The following is a 10,718-nucleotide window of genomic DNA, read 5'->3' as shown; positions in this document are numbered from 1 at the left end:
GTGTATACACCCAGTGCCGTAATTTATAAGGGTATCGTGAATCACTAATCGTAAAGAATAACGCCACTTGTCCTTATACCAAGAGACAAAAACTCCACTATTCAGAATTGGATACGAACATGCGTAAAAAGCTCCACCTACCCTCTCCCCCCACCTTCCATCCTTCACCTTCCTTTCTCTCTCTCTCTGTTGCCAATTGGTGTGTTCACCCTCCAAACTGGGTATAAGACTTGCACAAAACGTGGAAATTGGTGAAATTAGGCTATGTATTGGAAGTATACTATATACAAATATTTAAAGCAATTTTTATCATTATTGCATTACTATGACTACTATGACAACTAAAATTCCTGGAACAGTTTATAATATGCGATAATCCGGCAGTAAAACTTCTTCATATATCCAAAAAGTAAGTAATAAAGATATAATGTGCAATAAGATTATAAGGTAGATCTAGTATATCTATCCGCGGCGGCCAGAGTATGGCAGTTGCGGTTATTCTATGCAGTTTACTCCTGAACAAAAATTTGAAGTAATATTTATTCGGACGACACTAATTTTACCTTTGAACTCTATCCTACGGTAAAGGGGACCCCCATTGGGAACCGGGGTTTTGGGTGGGAACAAAACCCCAACTCTATCCTACGGTACAGGGGACCCCAGTGGGAACTGGGGTTTGGGGTGGGGAGAAACCACTTGGGGGGAGATTTTTGCCGTGTTATTGTGGTATTTCCCACATTATCACTTTTAAAAACACGAAATACAGACGGAAATAAGATATAACAAAACTAGCGATAGTGGAGCCGTTCCACATCCATATTCCACCTACTACCACCACGACACTGAATCCTACTACGCATGCGCTAACTGTAAGGGAGCTTTTGGCCTAAACTCAGACTTCTTAGTGAGGAAAAAAATGGGGGTTTACGGGAGGGATTCATGTATTTAGCCAAACACATTACAGTATGACACCTACGTTGCTACCGGACTGAGTGAAGGATTGGCTGGTAACCATACGTTGAGTTACATAAAAGCATTTACCTAATTTGTTTATTAAACATTTTATGTGCAGTCTAGTGTTTATTCCTTTTCCTTTTTACCATAGTATTTTGTATAATAACTGTTTTGAAATATCCTCACCTAAAAAATTTCACCATATATAATTTTAAATATATGTTATAATTGAGGACAGACACCTAAAATGCCTACATGTTGATACTAGAAGTAGGTTTTAGGACATTTCAATACCTACCTACCTACCTACCTGTTACGTGAAATTGCACATGCGTTAATGCATATTACATACACACTCCCTATATGATGATACACAAAACTCAATCCCTCCCCTTTCCAGTATTCACGACTGACTCTTTACGTTACACCATTATAATGCATTTCTCACCCATACCAATACCTAGATTACAGTTTGCCATTATTATATAACACCTACATTTAAATATGTTCCATTATACCGTTTTACAGACATACAATTTACACCTCCCTTCCAGTTTCCTTACTATTATGCAGTTATGTATTGGTTACTTTTAACATTTTACAACCCTTCACACACCCTTCAAAGTAGGTTTATATGTCATTTTACCTACTGGGGGGCAAATCCCCCCCGGTTAGGCAACATACCCTACTAGGTTTAGTTTGTTTATATGTTGGTTTACCTACTAGTTTTATTTCCTTGAAGGGGGGTACGCGGTTAGGCTAGGTTGGTTAGTTCTTCAAGGGGGGATACAGGTTAGGCAAGATTCCCTACTAGGTTAAGTTCCCTACTAAGTTAGGTTAGGTTAGGTTACATTCCTTACTAGCTTAGGTTAGGTTAGGTTACATTCCTTACTAGGTTAGGTTAGGTCTTCAAGGGGGGGGTACGGAGGGGCTTCGCCCCCCCCCCCCCCCCCCGGTCAGGCTACATTCCCTACAAGGTTAAGTTCCTTACTACGTTTTAGGTTAGATTAGGCTACAATCCTTACTAGGTTAGGTTAGGCCTTTAAGGGGGGGTAGGGGGGCAAAGCCCCCAGTCAGGCAACATTCCCTACTAGACTAAGTTCCCTACTAAGTTAAGTTCCCTACTAGGTTAGGTTAGGTTAGGCTACATTCCTTACTAGGTAAGGTTAGGCCTTTAAGGGGGGCTTCACCCCCTGGTCAGGCAATATTCCCTACTAGGTTAGGTTTGGTTAGGTTACATTCCTTACTAGGTTAAGTTCCCTACTAGGTTAAATTCCCTACTAGGTTAGGTTAGGTTAGGTTGGTTAGGTTACATTCCTTACTAGGTTTGGTTAGGTCTTCAAGGGGGGGTACGCCCCCCGGTTAGGCAACATTCCCTACTAGGGTTAGGCAAAATTCCCTACTAGATTAAGTTCCCTACTAGGTTAGGTTAGATTAGGTTGGTTAGGTTACATTCCCTACTAGGTTAGGTTTGGTTAGCTTACATTCCTTACTAGATTAGGTTAGGCCTTTAAGGCGCCCCCGGGCAGGCAATATTCCCTACTAGGTTAAGTTCCCTACTAAGTTAGGCTAGGTTAGGTCCGTTAGGTTACATTCCTTACTAGGTTAGGTTAGGTCTTCAAGGGGGTATGCCCCCCCCGGTCAGGCAACATCCCTTATAAGTTAATTTCCCTATTAGGTTAGGTTAGGTTGGTTAGGTTACATTCCTTACTAGGTTAGGTTAGGCCTTTAAGGGGGGTTCGCCCCCCATTCAGTAAACATTCCCTACTAGGTTAAGTTCTCTAGTAGGTTAGGTTGGTTAGGTTACATTCCCTACTAGGTTAGGTTTAGGTTACATTCCTTACTAGATTAGGTTAGGCTTAAATGGGGGGGGGCTTCGCCCCCGGTCAGGCAATATTCCCTACTAGGTTAAGTTCCCCACTAGGTTAGGTTAGGTTAGGTCCGTTAGGTTACATTCCTTACTAGGTTAGGTTAGGTCTTCAAGGTGGTCAGGCAACATCCCCTCTAGGTTAAGTTCCCTACTAGGTTAGGTTACATTCCTTACTAGGTTAGGTTAGGCCTTTAAGGGGGGCCCCCCGGTCAGGCAACATTTCTCTGCCTATTACTCAGGTAATTATGAACGACTAATCAGTTTATGCCAGGACCACGGCCTCCTGAGGAAGCAGGTCTTTTGCCCCATTCAGTTACAAAGATTTCTCTGCCTATTACTCAGGTAATTATGAACGGCTGATCAGTTTATGCCAGGACCCACGGCCTCCTGAGGAAGCAGGTCTTTTTGCCCACATTGTGGGAATGAGTGCCGCCTAGATTTGCAAAAGAAGTGCTTCAGTAAATACCTTACGAGTTGTTTGTTGGTTTCTACATGTAACCGTGATATGACCACCAGGCCCTAGATTAACGGCAATATTATATTACACCTATACCATTTATGATCTACTCCATATTTTCATGTTTGGAGGTTTATAATTAATATTTTCGCTCCATGTTTTACCTTTAGGTGCGACTGGTCTTATCGACCGCATAGTAAGAAAGCGAAGAAACGCTGTTCTTACTACTTTTCATTGTTAAAGGGCACTTGGTACTCTGGGTCCCACCTTGATGTTGAGACAGTTCTGTTCTTCGCATACCTGTATGCAAGTGATTTTTTTTCTTACAAGGTTGCCAGAACAGAACTTGGACAGTCGGACAAAACAATTAATGATTGGGCCAGCTTCTCCCGGGAAGTAAGTATTTTGCTTATCCCCTCACCCTTTTCCATTCCTACCCCCTCCTTCTCCCTCACTCTCTCTCCCTCCCTCCCTCTCTCTCATACACAACCTGCCTTGTATTACTATGAAATTTACCCTACTTAATTACCTCCCCTCCCTAACACTGACTTTTATTTCAGGTCATAGTTAATTGGTGCATCCAACAGAAGAAGCAAATTGGTGGGCCCGGCACAATTGTTGAAATCGATGTAGGTCGCGTCATCGAAAGGCAGTGGGTGTTCGGTGGTATCTGCAGGCAGACCCGGGAGTTCTTTCTTTGTTGTTCCCATACCCGACAGGACCAGTGGGACCCTGCTTGCAGTTATCAAAGAATACATTGTGCCGGGTACCACTATTATTTCTGACTGTTGGAGGGCTTATGACTGCCTGCGAGATGAAGGTTATGTCCACTTGACAGTCAACCACTCGATGAACTTTGTGGACCAAGAAACCTGTGCCCATACTAATACTATCGAGAGGAGGTGGAGGGAACTCCGGCAGTCGACTCCAAGATACGGGAGGAGAATGTATAACTTCGTCGGGTACTTGGCTGTTGCTTATTTCAAGCTGCATTTTGAGGAACCCAAGACCGCCTCCACGCATTCTTAAAGGCCGCTGCTGCTTTGTACCTCCACCCCTTTAAGGTAAGGTCCAAACATTATTCTTAATTATTATTTTTTAGGAAAATGAGTGTTAGGCTTTTGGCCGAAAGTTGCGTCAAGTATGTTACTAGATTCAGTGGGGTGCTGCTAAGACATCTCGTACCTTCCACCTTACCCCACCCACCCCCTGTGCGTTAACCCCCCCCCCCCCCCAGTGAACATAGTGGAACTATGGCCGTGGTGGTGGTGGGGAATTCAAACATGGCGGCTGTGTTTACATTTCCCTCACCGTAACGAATACTTGGTACCTTCCTATAGGACCGTTCTTCGGTGACTTAGACTATGGCAATTGACATTTTCTGTTATTTTTAGTTGCTTTACAAGGGTTGTAAGGAATATTTTTTTACGTTTGGTTGGAACTAAACTTTAATATACCTTTGAGTTTGGTGCGGTATTATGTAACTTTCAAAGGTCAATTACTGCTTAGTTACAGCCGGCCGAATGGATATTAGGGTAGAACACCACGGCAGGCCAACCCTCATCACGGTGGACAGGTCTTATTCACTCGATATTTAATTGGTGAAACAAGAATACAATTGCAACTCTAAGCATACCATTTAAAAGACTGAAGTTTCGTCAACATAATGTGATATATGAAAGCCCAACACGAACTAAAATAAGCATGTAGCTCTTCGTAAAAATATGTTTTCAAGGCAGTTTTGAAATCCAATATGGCGGCTACGTTTTGCATGGAAGGTTCTCATCAGTGACGGCCACCATCTTTCCCCACAGCCTTCCCAGCACTCATTTAAACAATGTTAGCGTATATATGTAACGTTTATTGATCTTACTCAAGATTGCAGTTGTAATCAGCACAATAAAAACAACATTTTGTTGCCTATATTAGTGAAAGTATGAAACTGTTATTCCCGGGGTTATGGTTGGAACTGAATTCATTCTTACCTTGTAATCGGTGGTTTTTATCCTTACTGCCATCACAACTGAAACTCCACAGTGCTTATTTTGATTGTAATTATACACATTTTGGTCTTAATTCACTCTACAGTGCACTGAACCACGCTGTGGTTTCCTGGTTCCTAAGCACTCACTCCGCAAACACAGTTACGAGCAGCAGACGACAACACTGATTATGAGATGCAAAGCATTATTCCCTTAATTGTTTACTTTACTCAATATTTAGTTTAACTTTACTTCAAAATGTTTATTTAATTCATGTCTATATCCCTTTTTTGCAAACCAAATTAACCCCCAAAAAATTACAAATGTTTCGGATGTATACTTAGGAGCAGACGTGAGGAAAAATGACTCATTGTTGCCAATCTAGTGGAGCGTCACACTCACACATACGCCGATGCATTTACAAACTGTTTAGATGAATTCTAGTTGTCATAGTAATGCAGTAATGATAGAAAATTGCTGTAATATGTACGTATATATAATACAAATAGATACGCTAATTTCACTTATTTCCCGGTTTTGTGTAAGTCTTATACCTAGTTTGGAGGGTAAACACATACCAATTGACAACACTGATGAACAATTGAAGAGCGCAAAAATGCGCAAAGAATGCCGTAGTCCCCTTGAATAAGTGCTGGTAAGAGGTTGGGTTTACGATTGTTGTGATGAAAGTGCCCCAGCGTCTATGGGTACAAGTGGTGTGCAGATTTAGCACAGGAAATGGGAAGTTTGTTGACACAAGCGACTCCGTAAACATCAAGATGGCGTCAATCTTTGAAACATTTTTAGTTGTAAGTAAAATTTCTAAAGCGTTTTGGTGAGATTTCCACTGCCGTAGCCACCCTTTTCACTACCCTCTGTTTAAATCTTAAAATTTGGCCTTAATTTCTAACTTTGGAGAAAATACTTACTTCGAAAGGAGAGTAGAGGTCTTTAGCTCCGTTTCTCACCAACAAGAAGTCGCGACTGATGCCCATCTCCGGTGTCAGGACGCGTTAGGGTAAAACACCACGGCAGGCCAACCCTCATCACGGTGGACGGGTCTTATTCACTCGATATTTAATTGGTTGAAACAAGAATACAATTGCAACTCTAAGCATACCATTTAAAAGACTGAAGTTTCGTCAACATAATGTGATATATGAAAGACCCCACACGAACTAAAAATAAGCATGTGAGCTCTTCGTAAAATATGTTTTCAAGGCAGTTTTGAAATCCAATATGGCGGCTACGTTTTTCATGGAAGGTTCTGATCAGTGATGGCCACCATCTTTCCCCAGCCTTCCCAGCACTCATTTGAACAATGTTAGCGTATATATGTAAACGTTTATTGATCTTACTCAAGATTGCAGTTGTAATCAGCATAATAAAACAACATTTTGTTGCCTATATTAGTGAAAGTATGAAACCTTGTTATTCCCGGGGTTATGGTTTGAACTGAATTCATTCTTACCTTGTAATCGGTGGTTTTTATCCTTACTGCCATCACAACTGAAACTCCACAGTGCTTATTTGATTGTTATTATACACATTTTGGTCTCAGTTCACTCCACATTGCACTTTAAACCCGTTGCTGTTTCTGGTTTCTAAGCGCGCGCGCCACAAACAGAGTTATGAACAGCAGACGACGACAGACGACGAAACTGCAAAGTTTATTCCCTAAACTGTTTACTTTACTTGTTATTTAGTTTAAATTTACTTTGTTATTTAAAAATTTTGATTTAATTCATGTATTATTATCCCTTTTTTGCAACCAAATTACCCCGAAAATTACAGATATTTCTAAAGAAGATACAATCAAATGTTTCTAACGTTTCGTACATCTGGCTGCCGAAAAACCATAGAGGAACGACTACGGAAAAAGTGAATTATATACATTTTTTTTTTTTTTTTTTTGCTTTTTTGTTTTTGCTAGCACTTTCATTGATTTCAGTCTATATTAGTATTTTGAATTTCTTTAATAATCGTATGCCAGAAATAAATGTAACCTTTAATGTTTGCATGCTAAGAATGGCAAAATCATCGTTGCCACATTAGTGGAGGCTTCACACATACGCCGTTCCATTATTATAAACTGTTTTCATGAATTCTAGTTGTCATAGTAATGCAATAATGATAAAATTGCTTTAATATTATGTATATATACTTCCAATACATAGCCTAATTTCACCAATTTCAACGTTTTGTGTGTAGTCTTATACCAGTTTGGAGGGTCAACACATACCGAATGGCAACAGAGAGAGAGAGAGAGAGAGAGAGAGGAGAGAGAGAGAGAGAGAGAGAGGAAGATAAAGGCGGAGGAACGAAGAAGAAAAGATGGCGGTGGAGGGGGGGGGGGAAGAGAGGGTAGGTGGAGCTTTATAAGCGTGTTCGTATCCATTTCTGCATAATGGAGTTTTTGTCTCTTGGTACAAGGACAAGTGTCGTTATTCTTTACGATTAGTGATTCACGATACCCTTATAAATTACGGCACTGGGTGTAATGCACTATAGCAAAATCTCGTTCTGTTACGAGTGTTCATTACAGAAATAGGTATTGCCCAAAAAAAACGTGCTTGCACTGTCTCTGAAACCCATAGTAGACATGCTGCTTAGTGTCAATCAAGTTTTTTTATAACCAAGTATTTTTTACAAGCTAGCTATTGAATAAATTTGTATTTTTCTCAGTCAAAACATATGCCCCTCAATGCTAACTTTCCTCTTTTAATGACTTTCTGGTCATTGCCAAATTCGGCCCCATAATTTCTTATGGTGCGAAAACAGACAGAGGCCCGGGAGGGACCGAAAAAACGATTGCGTCCACACTACGGCGGTAATCCAGCAGTAAAACATCTTCATATATCCAAAAAGTAAATAATAAAAGATATATATGCGCATTACGATTATAACAATTACATGAATAGCTGATAACAATCTGCATGAATAACTGGTAAACTGTTCTGCAAGACAGTTGAGTATAGCAATTATTTACAATAGGTACTACGAAGTCAAGATGTCGTGACGTCATAATACAAACTTAAAAGAAGCGTTCTAATTCAGAAAAATAATTACTTAAATTTGAGTCAGAGTCGAGTTACTTTTTCAATAACGAATATTTTCAAATTAATCATCATAAATATGTAAAATATTGATGTTTTACTACTTATTTAAAAAATTAGCTACGAGCACGCTTCTGTCATCTTCTACCAAAACAGCTGTTTACTCCTGGCTTGTTTTGTTGGTGAGAAATCGTGTTTCGATTGTTGTGATGAAAGTGCTCCAGCGTCTGTGGGTACAAGTGGTGTGCGGATTTATCACAGGAAATGGAAAGTTTGTTGACACAAGCGACTCCGTAAACATCGAGATGGCGTCAATCTTCGAAAACATTTTAGTTGTAAGTAAAAATTTCTAAAGCGTGTGAGATTTCCACTGCCGTGGACGCCATTTTCAGTACCCTCTGTTTAAATCTTAAAATTTGGCCTTAATTTCTAACTTTGGAGAAAATACTTACTTCGAAAGGAGAAGTAGAGGTCTTTAGCTCCGTTTCTCACCAAGAAGAAGTCGCGACTGATGCCCATCTCGGGTGTCAGGACGCGTTATATGTACTTTTTCGGTTGGAGGGTGGCAAGCATTGATTGTAGGTGGCCTGGTTGGACTGCCGTGGTGATCTACCCTATAAGGTGATACTTTTTCGGAGGGTGGCAAGCGTTGATTATAGGTGGCCTGTTTGGCCTGCTGTGATGTTTTACCCTACTTTTAAATCTTGTACCGTAACTAAAATAACATAGAATCAAACAATGCCATAGTCTAAGCCACCGCGGATTGCTTTATGTAGAAATACCATATTCTTGTTTCACCAATTAAATATGATATTGTTATTGTACAATAAAGTTTCATACATACTTACCTGGCAGATATATACTTAGCTATAGACTCCGTCGTCCCCGACAGAAACAATTCAAATTTCGCGGCACACACTACAGGTAGGTCAGGTGATCCCGCCGCCTGCCGCTGGGTGGCAGGAATAGGAACTATTACCGTTTTAAGCCAGATTTTTCTCTTCCACCTGTCTCCTGAGGGGAGGTTGGGTTGGGTGGGCCATACGATCGTATATATCTGCCAGGTAAGTATGTATGAAACTTTATTGTACTATAACAATATCATTTTCATACATTCACTCCCTGTCAGATATATACTTAGCTGATTGGCACCTTTGGCGGAGGGCAAGAGACAGCTAATTACTGACCTAATAGGTAAACAACATATGTTGTAGGTTATACAAGTTAATTAATAATACCCTAGTTCCTACCTGTTTAGGCGGAAGATTTCTTAGCTTGTGCTGAGAAGTCTGCTTCGCCTCAAAAGCTTCAGCGAGGGTGTGCCCTATGGCTGAGAACTCTGAAAAGGACTGTCAATGGGGTCTTATCCACTTACTCAACAGAACCTAATGGCAATTGTCACTGGAGTCTATTCACTTACATGACAATATACCTATGCCTTCTTGGCATATAAAGGAGTAAAATACTGATCCCAATCACCCCGATCCTAACCGTGGATTAGTAAATATGATTGAAAGGCGTATCCCCAAACACCTTTCAAACAACCTAAAAACTCAACACCAATAATTTTAAAATCACAATATATAAATATAAGACAAAAATTAATATTAAGGATCAGTCTTCTCTCCTTTCCCAGCAACTGTATCGCTGATACATAAGGTCCTAGAGAGAAGCATTTCTCATATGTCACTCTCATCTTTCAAGTAATGTGAGGCGAACACTGAGTTACATCTCCAATACGTGGCCGCTAAGATGTTCTTCATTGACATGTTCTTGTTGAACGACAATGATGTAGCGACTGCACGTACTTCGTGTGCTTTTACCCTTAAGGTCTTATATGCCTCACTATCCACAGCTCATGTGGGCTTCCGTTATGATGTTTCTAACAAAAATGCTAAGGCATTCTTTGACTAGCTCTTCTAGGGTCTTTAACTGCACGCCATAAACTCTGATTGCAACCCTGCAACTGCTTCTTCTTCTGCAGGTAAAATTTCAAAGTTCTCAGAGGACATAAAGTTCTTTCCATTCATTCCCAACTAATTGAGAAAGGCCTTTTACTTCAAAAGTCCTCGGCCAAGGTCTCGAGGGGTTTTCATGTTTTTGCTAGAAATAAAGGTTTAAAGGACAATACAGCCAAATCCTTCTTAAAACCCACTCTAGAGTCAAGCGCTTGCAGCTCACTCACTCTTTCGCAGTGGCGAGAGCTATTAAGAAAATGCATTTCTAGTCAAGTCCCGGAAAGTAGCTTTATCGGGAGGTTCAAATCTCTCCGACATAAGGTATTTGAGAACCACATCCAGATTCCAACTAGGGGTGAGAGAAGTTCTTAATTTTTTAGTTTCAAATGATCTAATCAAATCATGCAGATCTTTGTTATTCTCTATGTTCAGGCCCCTATT

The sequence above is a fragment of the Macrobrachium nipponense genome, chromosome 41, assembly GCF_015104395.2.
Source record: "Macrobrachium nipponense isolate FS-2020 chromosome 41, ASM1510439v2, whole genome shotgun sequence".
In the NCBI taxonomy this organism is placed as follows: Eukaryota; Metazoa; Arthropoda; class Malacostraca; order Decapoda; family Palaemonidae; genus Macrobrachium; species Macrobrachium nipponense.
This window is presented reverse-complemented; position numbering follows the sequence as displayed.